Source organism: Euphorbia lathyris, chromosome 7 (assembly GCF_963576675.1).
Source record: "Euphorbia lathyris chromosome 7, ddEupLath1.1, whole genome shotgun sequence".
Lineage (NCBI taxonomy): Eukaryota > Viridiplantae > Streptophyta > Magnoliopsida > Malpighiales > Euphorbiaceae > Euphorbia > Euphorbia lathyris.
Genome location: NC_088916.1, coordinates 38466730 through 38480522, shown reverse-complemented (window position 1 = coordinate 38480522; position 13793 = coordinate 38466730).

The window sequence follows — 13793 nt, the reverse complement described above, 5'->3', positions numbered from 1 at the left end:
CATATCTAACCCACTTTACTTCCATTTCATCAAATTAGACACTTTCAAGCATTTTGGACAAAATTACCCTTAGTTTTATATAGGGTTAATACACATATTTGCCCTTGTGTTTTCTCGAAAAAACAAATTTGCCCTTAAATCAAATAAACCCACAAAACTATCCCTGAATTTTCCATAAACCTGCAATTATACCCTAATTTGACGGAGCTGCTAAACGGCGATGACATCAAACCTTCTTATCTCCAGAAAAACTTCAGAAAAGAACAACCAATCACAAACAAAAAAAATATGCACATTCAATTTCGATTAAAAGCAAGTTAGAAGAACAAATTGGTCAAAATTCATTTTTATAAAAGCTCAATCAACCTAATAAAATGACGTCTAAACCTCCTAATTAATCCAAAAGCAATATCAATAAAAAACAATAAGAAACCAAATGAATTTTGATTGTCGTCATCCAATTTTTTTGGAGACAAGAAGGTTTGATGTCATCGCCGTTTAGCAGCTCCGTTATATTAGGGTATAATTGCAGGTTTATGAAAAATTCAGGAATAGCTTTGTGGGTTTATTTGATTTAAGGGTAAATCTGTTTTTCCGCAAAAACACAGGGGCAAATATGTGTATTAACCCTTTTATATATCTAAGGGTATCCAACAATCTCCTCTTTCCCTTTCATTTATTTTCAAATTCAGACAGCAAAATTCATCAACCCAACTCAAGTTCTAAGCACATCCATACATCATTCAAGGTCATGTAAGTACCATTTCTTCATTTTTCATACACATTACTCGAAATACACAGTTGATGAACTGAATGTTGCTTGAATCTTGAAATTATTCGTTATCGCCATGTTCGCCCGATAGGTCACATTTCGTTAAATGCGACAACTGTTGTCGCAGCTGCGACAACATTGCTCTTGTCGCATTAACGTCACATGTCGCATTTGGCATCGCATTGAATGATAGCGTGTCGCATTTGGTGTCGCATTTATGATTCCTTGTCGCATTTACAGATGCATTGCTTTTGTCTTGTTTTGATTATGTGTTCATTTCCTAAATGTAGAAGCATGTCAACCAAAGAGAAGTGTACGTGTTTTTTTGTCTTGGAACAGACAATGGAGCGCAGTGGAAGATGTGTTGACATATGTCGGTGGTAAATCGAAGTTGTTGGTTTTGTCAACAGAAATTAACTTGTAAAAGTTAAAAGAAAAAGTTTATAGTGTCAGTCGTGTTGAATCAACCTCGTACGATCTCCAAATGTCCATGCAGGCAACATATGGTCCAATAAAGTGCGTGGAGGAGTAGCACCTATTGATGATGATGAAGATGTCATCGGATTCATAGAGTATTGCCGAATGAATTCGATCGATTTGATTCCACTGTATGTTACTCTAAATATGCGAACAATAGATGCTGAAGTATTACGATGTAATAAGGACGACCATGTTGGTCCTAGCAAACCACCGGAAGTAGTATGCCATGATCCCACCATCGAAATGGATGCTCATATGTATGTTAATGATGATAACAATGGTGGAGATGATCTTGATTATCAGAACTACAATAATGATGATCTGAATTATGATAATCATTATCATTATGATGAGCATTATGATAATGATTATTGTTACCATAATGGTAACAATGTGGAAAATGAAGGTATCTCTCGGAATGAAAATCCAGTTAAAGGTGTTAATGAAACATCGAAACAATTTGATCATGCCTAAAGTATCATATATGAGAGTGGCGATGAAGCTAGAAGGAAAAGGATGACCGATCCATTTCGATGGCTTTCATAGGTATGTGTCGCGCCGGTGAATCCGATTGCATCAAAGCAATCAAACAGAGGGTCTACTTTGAGGGTGAAATGATATATTTTCAAACAAAGTAGAGTTGAAAGATTCACTTGGGAAATATGCAATAGAAAATTCATTCGAATGGAAGGTTTACAAATCAAACAAGTCTATGTTTGAAGTGAAATGTAAAGATGTTGACAAATGTAGCTGGCGGGCTAAAGGGATTGTCATTTCAGGTTCCGATATGTTCAAGCTTTCAAGAATGGATAGTATGGATCTACACACTTGTGGGAGAGATAAGATATGTCCGCATCATAGGCAAGCGGGGAAACGTGTTGCAGGCATACTACTTAGAGATAGATTTGATTTGGAAAATCGAGTGCATCGACCAAAGGATATTGTATTCGATTTTGAACGAGATTTTTCAGTTAATCTCTCTTACATGCAAGCTTGGAGAGCAAGAAACTGAAGGAAAATAGGCAAACGTTTGGCAGCGGAAATATAAATTTTTTAACCTATTTCCTTTAAACCAAGATCCGTTAATCGTTATTTCATATAAAGAGGGATAGAAGGAAATACCTTTTGATGAACTATCTACCGTTACAAGCGAAGTTCCCTCAACTCTTAATCCGAGTTCACGAGCACAAAACAAAACACAAATCAAACGATATTAGAACTTCACCCAAGTAATAGCAATCAAGATAGATTGCCTCTAATTAATCAACACAAGATCAAAGATGAGAGAAAGAGATGAAATCAATAGAATGGAAGCGAGCGGAGCAATTTCTTCCTCTACAATAGACCGGTCGAAATTCTCTCTCTATTAGGGATTGACCAAGTACACCTATAAAGGGGGATATATATAGCCTCTTGTATCTAAACTTTAGTTAGATAGAATTAGATTACTTCTTTTTGAGTTTCATTCTAAAATAAAACTTCATAAATATTATCTATGGTTTTAGATAAATTCTTTAGAGTTTTATTCCAAAATAAAAACTTCATAAATATTATCTATAGTTTTAGATAACTTCTTTACAGTTTTATTCTAAAATAAAAAACTTCATAAATATTATCTAAAGTTATATCTAAATATAAAGATAATATTAGGTTGTTTGGTAGAATAATATTTAGAAGCAATTTAATCACTTTAAATCTTCTAACTTAATTATTCCATAATTAATTTATCCACAATTATAATCTAATTATAATTAACTAAAATAAATTAATTCTCACATGTATATATATAATACATGTATTTCCCCTTTTCATTATTTGAGCCTTTATATTGGGCTTCCATCTATTAATTAACATCCATTCCTCTTTTGGTTCCAAGTCTTATGTGTGACCCATTAGGTTCTTATTGCTTCTAGCCGTATACAACTATTAAATTAATTTTCTCAGAATTATATTTAATCTTTGTATAACGGAATGAGTGCGCGAAATGTGATTGGCAGATCCGAAACATTCCCCCAGAGCTATAAGAAGATAGGTTGATTCCATCATTGACCTTTCCGTATTAGTTACAGTATAATTCGATCCTTTGTCATCTACATCCTTGAACTGAATCTTATGACTATGGGCAATGTCAAGTCACATATAGCGAGACGTTCGTTTTACTTGTACAGGCCGAGTTAACTCCAATTAGATAGGTTAAGTGAAATCTGCATTTCAAGTCTTAAGTTATCACCTTGCAAGGATTTAGAGTTAAGTCTTCCACAAGCGATCCTTGGACGTATCTCCCATTTATCAGGAGTGACAAATGCTCAATCCAATGTATAACTATCCTGCAATTACTTCCTGTGATACCCAACATCTGCCGTACACACCCCAGAGTCATCCCTGTTATGGATCGTGTTACAACAGGATCAAAGTATCATATTCCATAATCCAGAATCACTAATTAACATTCCTTCGAGTCTTAGGATTACTTATACCTATTAATACCAATGAAATGAACAAGTGACAAGGATAAATCTACCCATCCTGTTATCTCAAGTCAGGTCCCCAATCCAAATGAACTCCATTCATTGGATCCATATAACTGTCCAGATATCTGCATATCTGAAGCTTGTGAGATCAGCTCTCTGTCTCGACAGAAAACATTGTTACATGCAAGTCTCAACAGTGTTATGTCAATCCCTATTCAAAACATATCACTTGACTTGGGGTGGCTTTAAGTTTATTAGTTTATTATAATGTTTCGTCTCACTTCATGCTTGTATGAACACTTTATAATCACTTTAAATAAACTCAGGGATTTCCTTTTATTAGACTTATTTAGTTCTTTAAAGGAGGTTGCCTTTATACAATTATGAAACCATATCTTATTAAAACAAATGATATAAAGAACAATTCATTTGCATTAGGTTTATATCCTGGAACAATTGTCTATAGGACACTAAACCCCAACATACTCCCACTTGGACTAAAGCCAATTGTTTCTTATCCTAGTAGAACTTAGATGACGATCATGTACTTTCTGGGTTAAGGGCTTTGTTAACGGATCTGCAACGTTGTCCTCTGTAGGTACTCTTTCTATTCTCACATTTCCTCTTGCAACAATCTCTCTTACAAGGTGGTATCGCTTAAGGTAATGCTTGGATGCATTATGAGACCGTGGTTCCTTTGCTTGTGCAATGGCTCCATTGTTATCACAGTACAGGGTAATGAGATTCACAATGTCAGGCACCACACCAAGTTCTGTAATGAACTTCTTAATCCAAACTGCTTCCTTTGCTGCCTCCGCATCAGCGATGTACTCTAACTCGGTCGTAGAGAAAGCCGCTTCCCTGCTTGGAACTCTTCCAACTGACCGCGCCCCCATTCAAGATAAACAGGTATCCTGATTGGGATCTAAAATCGTTCTCATCCGTGAGATTATTGGCATCTGAAAATCCTTCTATTTTCAGATCCCCTTCTCCGTACACTAGGAACATATCTTTAGTCCTTCTCAAGTACTTAAGAATGTTCTTGACGGCATTCCAATGCTCGTCACCCGGAATACGTTGATAACGACTCGTTATGCTTAACGCGAATGCTACGTCAGTCTAGTGCAAAGCATAGCATACATAATCGAACCGATTGCCCTGGCGTACGGAATTACAACCATGCGTTTCTTATCATCTTCGGTTTTAGGACATTGATGATTGCTTAACTTTACCCCATGTACCATGGGTAAGTTACCTCGTTTCGATTCAAGCATGCTAAACCGCTTTAGCACCTTTTCGATGTATGTAGCCTATGAAAGACCAAGCAGACTTCTTGATCTATCTCTGTAGATCTTTATACCTAGTATATAAGCTGCTTCACCAAGGTCTTTCATGGAGAAGTTACCTGATAACCATACTTTCACCGACTGTAGTAGAGCTATGTCATTTTCCATTAGTAATATGTCATCCACATATAATATGAGAAATGCAACTGAGTTCCCACTTGCTTTCTTGTAAATGCAAGCTTCTTCGCAATGTTCGAAACCAAACTGTTTTATGGTTTCGTCAAAACGCTTGTTCCAGCTTCTAGATGCTTGCTTGAGTCCATAAATGGATCTCTGAAGTTTGCAAACCTTGGTTGCATCCTTTGATGTGAAACCTTCAGGTTGCATCATATATACATCCTCAAGTAGGTTTCCGTTTAGGAAAGCTGTTTTCATATCCATTTGCCAAATCTCGTAATCGTAGTGAGCGGCAATAGCAAGCATTATTCTGATTGATTTGGACATGGCTACATGAGAGAAAGTTTCGTCATAATCAATTCCTTGCTTTTGACGATATCCTTTCGCTACTAACCTAGCTTTGTAGGTACTAACCTTTCCATCCATGTCGGTCTTCTTCTTGAAGATCCACCTGCACCTAATTGGTTTTATCCCTTCAGGTGGATCAACCAAAGTCCACACTTGGTTAGTGTACATGGAATCCATTTCAGAATTCATGGCCTCAAGCCATGCTTTAGAATCTGGACTGGTGAGAGCCTCTTCGTAGTTTTCGGGTTCGTCGTCTAACACGGGAACCTCATCATCATCTCCCACTAGAAAACCGTATCTAACTGGGAGTTCACGAACTCTTTGTGATCTATGAGTAGGTGGTGGCACTTGAGTCTCATCTAATGGGACTACTTCGGGTTCCTCAACCGCCTCTGTTGTTTCAGCAGGTGTTTCTTCTTCTTGAACTTCATCAAGTTCAATCGCGCTTCCCTTTTCTGTTTCTTCGAGAAACTCTTTCTCTAAGAAGGTTGCGTGCTTAGATACTATTACTTTCTGATCATCTGGATGATAGAAGTAATACCCCATAGTTTCCTTAGGGTATCCTATGAAGAAACATTTATCAGATTTTGAATCTAGTTTATCTGATGCTATTCGTTTTACAAATGCTGAACAACCCCATATTCTCATAAATGAGAAAGTAGGTTTTCTACCAATGAACAATTCATATAGCGTGGAACTGGCGGATTTAGTTGGTACTCGATTTTGGGTGAAGAGGGCAGTTTCTAAGGCATAGCCCCAGAATGTCTTTGGAAGTAATGTTATGCTCATCATAGATCGTACCATATCTAGTAGGGTACGGTTCCTCCTTTCGGATACACCATTGTGTTGTGGTGTATAAGGAGGTGTCCATTGTGAGCATATCCCACATTCAGTTAGATAATTTCTTTCCTATTTGATTTTCTACTTCATTCTTGAAGCATTTGAATTTCTCAAAAGCTTTGGACTCGTGCTTCATCAAGTAAACATAACCATATCTGGTATGGTCGTCTATGAAGCTTATGAAGTATCTGAATCCTCCTCTTGCTTGGACTGACATAGGACCGCATATATCTGAATGTATTAATCCTAGAGTGTCTGATACACGCTCGCCTTTATTGCTAAAGAGTGTCTTTGTCATTTTACCTTTTAAACAGGCTTCACATGTTTCCAATGATTCAGAATCAATTGGATCTATAAGCCCATCTTGATGTAGCTTAAGCATACGTCTTTTGTTTATATGGCCTAAACGACAATGCCACAAGTAAGTCGAATTATCTAGATTATGTCTTTTGGTATCAATTGCGAATACAGAAATTTTATCATCTAACACATAAATCCCATTTAGTGATATTCCAGAAAAATAGAAAATCCCATCTTTATAAAACTTGCAATGTTTGTTCTTTATTGAAATATGAAAGTCGTCATCAACAAGACAGCTAATAGAAATAATGTTTCTAGACATCTCTGGAACATACAAACAGTTCCTTAATTCTATTACAAGCCTAGAGGGCAAACTCAAAGCATAATCTCCAATCGCGAGGGTGGCAACTCTTGCTCCATTTCCTACTCGCAAGTTTATGCTTCCATTCTTCAATTCCTTAGTCCGATTTAGTTCCTGCATATTCGTACAAATATGAGATCCACATCCGGTATCAAGTACCCAAGATTCAGACTGTGAAATTGTATTTATTTCAATATAGAACATACCAGATGTTGAAGTCCCGACTTTTCCCTTCTTGAGGGTGGCTAGGTACACCAAATAGTTTCTTTTCTAATGCCCGTCTTCACCACAAAAGTGACACTCTCCTTTGGGCTTCTTCACTTCCATCCCCTTTGTTTCGGTGGGCGTGGCCCCCTTGCCCTTCTTGAGATAGATAGGATTGGGAGGGTTCCATTTCCTCTTCTTTGATCCCTCAATAGCAAGGGCCAGTATTCCCTCGTTTTCCTTTATATTGGGCTCGACTGTCTCGAGCATATTTGCAAGCTCTTCAAGAGAGGTTTGCAAGCCATTCACTTGGTAGTTCATGATGAACTGTGAATAACTCTCGTGGAGGGATTGAAGAAGTAAGTCTACACTTAGTTCATGATCCATCGCATCTCCAATACTAGAAAACTTGGTAATAAGGCCAATCATCTTGACACAATGTGTCATTACAGATGTGCCCTCCTGCATCCTGCATCGATATAACTGCTTCGATATCTCGTAGCATTCGCACCGAGTTTGATTCCCAAACAACTCTTTCAGGTGCGCGACCATGGAATAGGCATCCATCTCCTCATGTTGCCTTTTTTAATTCCGGTGTCATCGATGCAAGTATGATGCATCCCGCGTGATCATCATCAGCCTTATGCTTTTGGTAAGCATTGATCTCTTCGATGGGTGCATCACAAGCCGGGGTAGGGGGTATCGATGAAGTTTAAGAAGAAGAAACACCAGCTGAAACAATAGAGGCGGTTGAGGAACCCGAAGCAGTCCCATTAGATGAGACTCAAGTGCCACCACCTACTCGCAGATCACAAAGAGTTCGTGAACTCCTAGTTAGATACGGTTTTCTAGTGGGAGATGATGATGAGGTTCCCGTGTTAGACGACAAACCCGAAAACTACGAAGAGGCTCTCACCAGTCCAGATTCTAAAGCATGGCTTGAGGCCATGAATTCTGAAATGGATTCCCTGTACACTAACCAAGTGTGGACTTTGGTTGATCCACCCGAAGGGATAAAACCAATTGGGTGCAGGTGGATCTTCAAGAAGAAGACCGATATGGATGGAAAGGTTAGTACCTACAAAGCTAGGTTAGTAGCGAAAGGATATTGTCAGAAGCAAGGAATTGATTATGACGAAACTTTCTCTCCTGTAGCCATGTCCAAATCAATCAGAATAATGCTTGCTATTGCCGCTCACTACGATTACGAGATTTGGCAAATGGATGTGAAAACAGCTTTCCTAAACGGAAACCTACTTGAGGATGTATATATGATGCAACCTAAAGGTTTCACATCAAAGGATGCAACCAAGGTTTGCAAACTTCAGAGATTCATTTATGGACTCAAGCAAGCATCTAGAAGCTGGAACAAGCGTTTTGACGAAACCATAAAACAGTTTGGTTTCGAACATTGCGAAGAAGCTTTCATTTACAAGAAAGCAAGTGGGAGCTCAGTTGCATTTCTCATATTATATGTGAATGATATATTACTAATGGAAAATGACATAGCTCTACTATAGTCGGTGAAAGTATGGTTATCAGGTAACTTCTCCATGAAAGACCTTGGTGAAGCAGCTTATATACTAGGTATAAAGATCTACAGAGATAGATCAAGAAGACTGCTTGGTCTTTCACAGGCTACATATATCGAAAAAGTGCTAAAGCGGTTTAGCATGCTTGAATCGAAACGAGGTAACTTACCCATGGTACATGGGGTAAAGTTAAGCAATCAGCAATGTCCTAAAACCGAAGATGATAAGAAACGCATGGCTGTAATTCCATACGCCAGCGCAATCGGTTCAATTATGTATGCTATGCTTTGCACTAGACCTGACATAGCGTTCACGTTAAGCATAACGAGTCGTTATCAAGGTATTCCGGGTGACGAGCATTGGAATGCCGTCAAGAACATTCTTAAGTACTTGAGAAGAACTAAAGATATGTTCCTAGTGCACGGAGAAGGGGATCTGAAAATAGAAGGATTTTCAAATGCCAGTCATCTCACGGATGAGAACGATTTTAGATCCCAATCAGGATACATGTTTATCTTGAATGGGGGCGCGGTCAGTTGGAAGAGTTCCAAGCAGGGAAGCAGCTTTCTCTACGACCGAGTCAGAGTACATCGCTGCTGCGGAGGCAGCAAAGGAAGCAGTTTGGATTAAGAAGTTCATTACAGAACTTGGTGTGGTGCCTGACATTGTGAATCCCATTACCATGTACTGTGATAACAATGGAGCCATTGCACAAGTAAAGGAACCACGGTCTCATAATGCATCCAAGCATTACCTTAAGCGATACCACCTTGTAAGAGAGATTGTTGCAAGAAGAGATATGAGAATAGAAAGAGTACCTACAGAAGACAATGTTGCAGATCCGTTGACAAAGCCCTTAACCCAAAAAGTACGTGATTGTCATCTAAGTTCTATTGGGATAAGTTGTAGAAACAATTGGCTCTAGTCCAAGTGGGAGTATGTTGGGGTTTAGTGTCTTATAGACAATTGTTCCAGGATATAAACCTAATGTAAATTAATTGTTTTTTATGTCATTTGTTTTAATAAGATATGGTTTCATAACTGTATAAAGGCAACCTCCTTCAAGAACTAAATAAGTCTAATAAAAGGAAATCCCTAAGTTTATTTAAAGTGATTATAAAGTGTTCATACAAGCATGAAGTGAGACGAAACATTATAATAAACTAATAAACTTATTAAATTCACCCTAAGTCAAGTGATATGTTTTGAATAAGGATTGACATAACACTGTTGAGACTTGCATGTAACAATATTTTCTGTCGAGACAGAGAGCTGATCTCACAAGCTTCAGATATACAGATATCTGGACTGTTACATGGATCCAATAAAAGGGGTTCATTAGGATTGGGGACCCGACTTGAGATGACAGGATGGGTAGATTTATCCTTGTCACCTGTTCATCTCATTGGTTTTAATAGGTATAAGTAATCCTAAGACTCAAAGGAATGTTAATTAGTGATTCTGGATTATGGAATGTGATGCTTTGATCATGTTGTAACACGATCCATAACAGGGATGACTCTGGGGTGTGTACGGTAGACGTTGGGTATCACAGGAAGTAATTGCAGGATAGTTATACATTGGATTGAGCATTTGTCACTCCTGATAAATGGGAGATACGTCCAAGGATCGCTTGTGGAAGACTTAACTCTAAATCCTTGCAAGGTGATAGCTTAAGACTTGAAATGCAGATTTCACTTAACCTATCTAATTGGAGTTAACTCGGCCTGTACAAGTAAAATGAACGTCTCGCTATATGTGACTTGATATTGCCCATAGTTATAAGATTCTGTTCAAGGATGTAGTTGATGAAGGATCGAATTATACTGTAACTAATACGGAAAGGTCAACGACAGAATCAACCTATCTTCTTATAGCTCTGGGGGAATGTTTTGGATCTGCCAATCACAGTTTGCGTACTCATTCCGTTATACAAAGATTAAATATAATTCTGAGAAAATTAATTTAATAGTTGTATATGTTGGAGTTTAGTGTCCTAAAGACAATTGTTTTAGGATATAAATATTAATGAATAAATTGTTTATTTAATCATTTGTTTAATCAGCTATATATCATTAAAATGTAACTATATATAAAGGCACAAATCTTTCATAAAGAAAGTAATCCTAAGTTTATTTAAGTAGTTATAAAGTGTTCATACAAGTATGAAGTGAGACTATACTTTATAATAGACCAATAGACTTAAAACCAACCCAAGTAAAGTAATATGTTATAGGGGTTGGCATATTACTGTTGAGACTTGCATGTAACAATGTTTTCTGTCGAGACAGAAAGCTGATCTCACAAGCTTTAGATTTTTAGATATCTAGACAGTTACATGGATCCGGTGAAGGAGTTCATTAGGATTGGGACCCGACTTGAGATAATAGCATGGATTAATTTATCTAAAAGTGTCAACTGTTCATCTCATTGGTATTAGTAGGTATAACTAATCCTCAGACTCAAACCTTCGTTAATTAGTGATTCTGGATTATGGAGTCTGATACTTTGATTCTGTGCGAGCACGATCCAACAAGTGAGAGCCTGGGGTCTGTGAGAGCACGGTTGGGTATCACACAAAGTAATTGCAGAATAGTTAATGTCAGATTGAGCATTCGTCACTCCCAATAAGTGGGAGATATATCCAAATGGCCGTTTGTGGTGAATTGACTGAAATCCTTGCAAGGTGATAGAGTTAAGAGTAGAAATGAACATTTCACTTAACTTATCTTTCAGAGTGAATTCAACCTGTACAAGTAAAACCAGACTCTTCGTTATATGTAACTTTGACACATTCCATGGTTATAAGGAATTGACCAACAAGATATAGTTGATGAAGGATCGTATTATACTGTACCTAATGCAGAAAGGTTAACGTCAGTTATCAACCTGACTTCTTAATTGCTCTGGGGGAATATCATAGGTTCTGATAGTAACAGCTCACGACGGTATTCCGTTATATATATGTTGGAATTAATCGTGATGAATAATTTCAAAGGATATATATGGCTAGTGGCAATAAAGAACCTAATGGGTCGCATATGGGACTTGGAATCGGAGGACGAAAATGTAATTAGTGAGACATGTATATATGGGCCGAAATTTATATATTAATTAGGGATAAATTAATTTGATTAATAATTATAATTTGATTATGGTTATGAATTAAATTAAAGGATTATTTGATAATATTAATTAGAAGTTTTTATGTGATTGAAACTCTAATTAATTATCACTAACATTAATTAATTATTAATTTGATTAATAATAATTATCTAGATATAATTACTTATTATTTAGATAATAGTAAAGTGTTTATTTAATTATCTAATTAGGAATTCTATTCGGAATAAGATTCTAATTAATTAATTACCTAACACAACTTGAACTAGGGTTTTGAGAAGTCTATAAATAGACTCCCTAGCCTAGGAAATTCAGCCAACACAATAAGAAATGAGGAGGAACCATTCCGTCTTCGTCTCGGCTAATTTACATTATTTCTTACTCTCTCTTTGATCTCGTATCGATTTCTGTTATAGGCAATCATTGCGATTGCTATTATTAAGGTTGATTACTGATTAATTATTATTTTCTGTGTTGTTTCTTTTGTTGTTCGTGATACATGGATTAAGAGTTGTGGGCACTTCGTTTGCAACTGTAGATAGTTCTTCAGAAAAGGTATTTCATTATATCCCTCTTTATATGAAATAACAATTAACAGATCTTGGAAAAGAGAAATAGATAAAATAGATAAAATTTTATTATTCCGCTGTGCCTAGGCTTGTCTATTTTCCTACATTGGTATCAGAGCCTATGTTAATCTGTTATTTCATATATGTAAGTAAAAGGGTTTTTCAATCAGATTGAATAGATTTATTGTTAGGTTAATTAATAAATTTGATTTAGCTAATTAATATAAAGATAAATGGAATTTTAATTTGATTGAAAATATTAAACGATTAAGATGAGATTAATATGTTTTATGATTCGATTAATTAATAAAGGGTTTGTAGAATTAAACGGTTGAATAAAACGATGGTTATATATGAGATATATGTGTTTTGTGGATTAAGGGTTTAACCGTTTGAATCATTAAAAGAGTTTAATTAGATTAATCTTTGAAAAAATTTGATTTTGTTAACGTTTTAAGTGAAACAGTTAGAATCGATTAATTATTGATATATATCAGAAAAGGTTATATATATATATAATAGTTATATATATATATATATATATATATATTAAAGTTAGTTTTAAAATTAAAATAAAAAAAAATTGAGTGTTGCGCAAAACAGCAGCTATTGCTGCTGTTTGCGCAGCCTTGCGCATGTTGCTGCCTTTGGCAGCAATATCGCCCTCCGTCGCGGATGCGATCCGCGAGGGGACGAACCCCGTTTTCGTCCCCGTAACGTTTATTTTCTGTTTTAATTTTTCCAAATACTTTGTTTTCTGAAAACTAAAATTAATATATAGAATTAATTAATCCACATGATTTGATCGTTGTCCATTTTAAATTGTATAGATTAAATTGAGTTGTCTAATTAAAGATATTATGATACGATTAATTAGACGAACTATTTCATTGATACAAAATTAAAATTTAGGAACAACGAATCAGCCCATATAAGTTTATTGATATATAATTGTTATAATTAATAAAAGTATATGGTAATTATATGTGTTTTAATTTGATTTTGCAAACTGTTTTGTGCTTAATAATTATACTTGATATACCAGTTAAACACATTAAACAGTTTCGGTAAAATAGTTAAACACAATAATTTAATAATCTCTCGCCTTAAAAGTTTTGTGTTTTGGAATTGATTTTGCAAAGTTATTTGATGTTTAATTATTTGTATGGGATACGGTTGAATTAAACACGGTAAATAATTTTGGTAAAATAATTGAACACAAATAATTGATATTTTGTATAGTTATATTTTGAAAAGTCTAATTAAGTCTATGTTTGATATATTTTAATTAGAATAAAATATAAATGATACAAAATTTAATTAAAGGTTA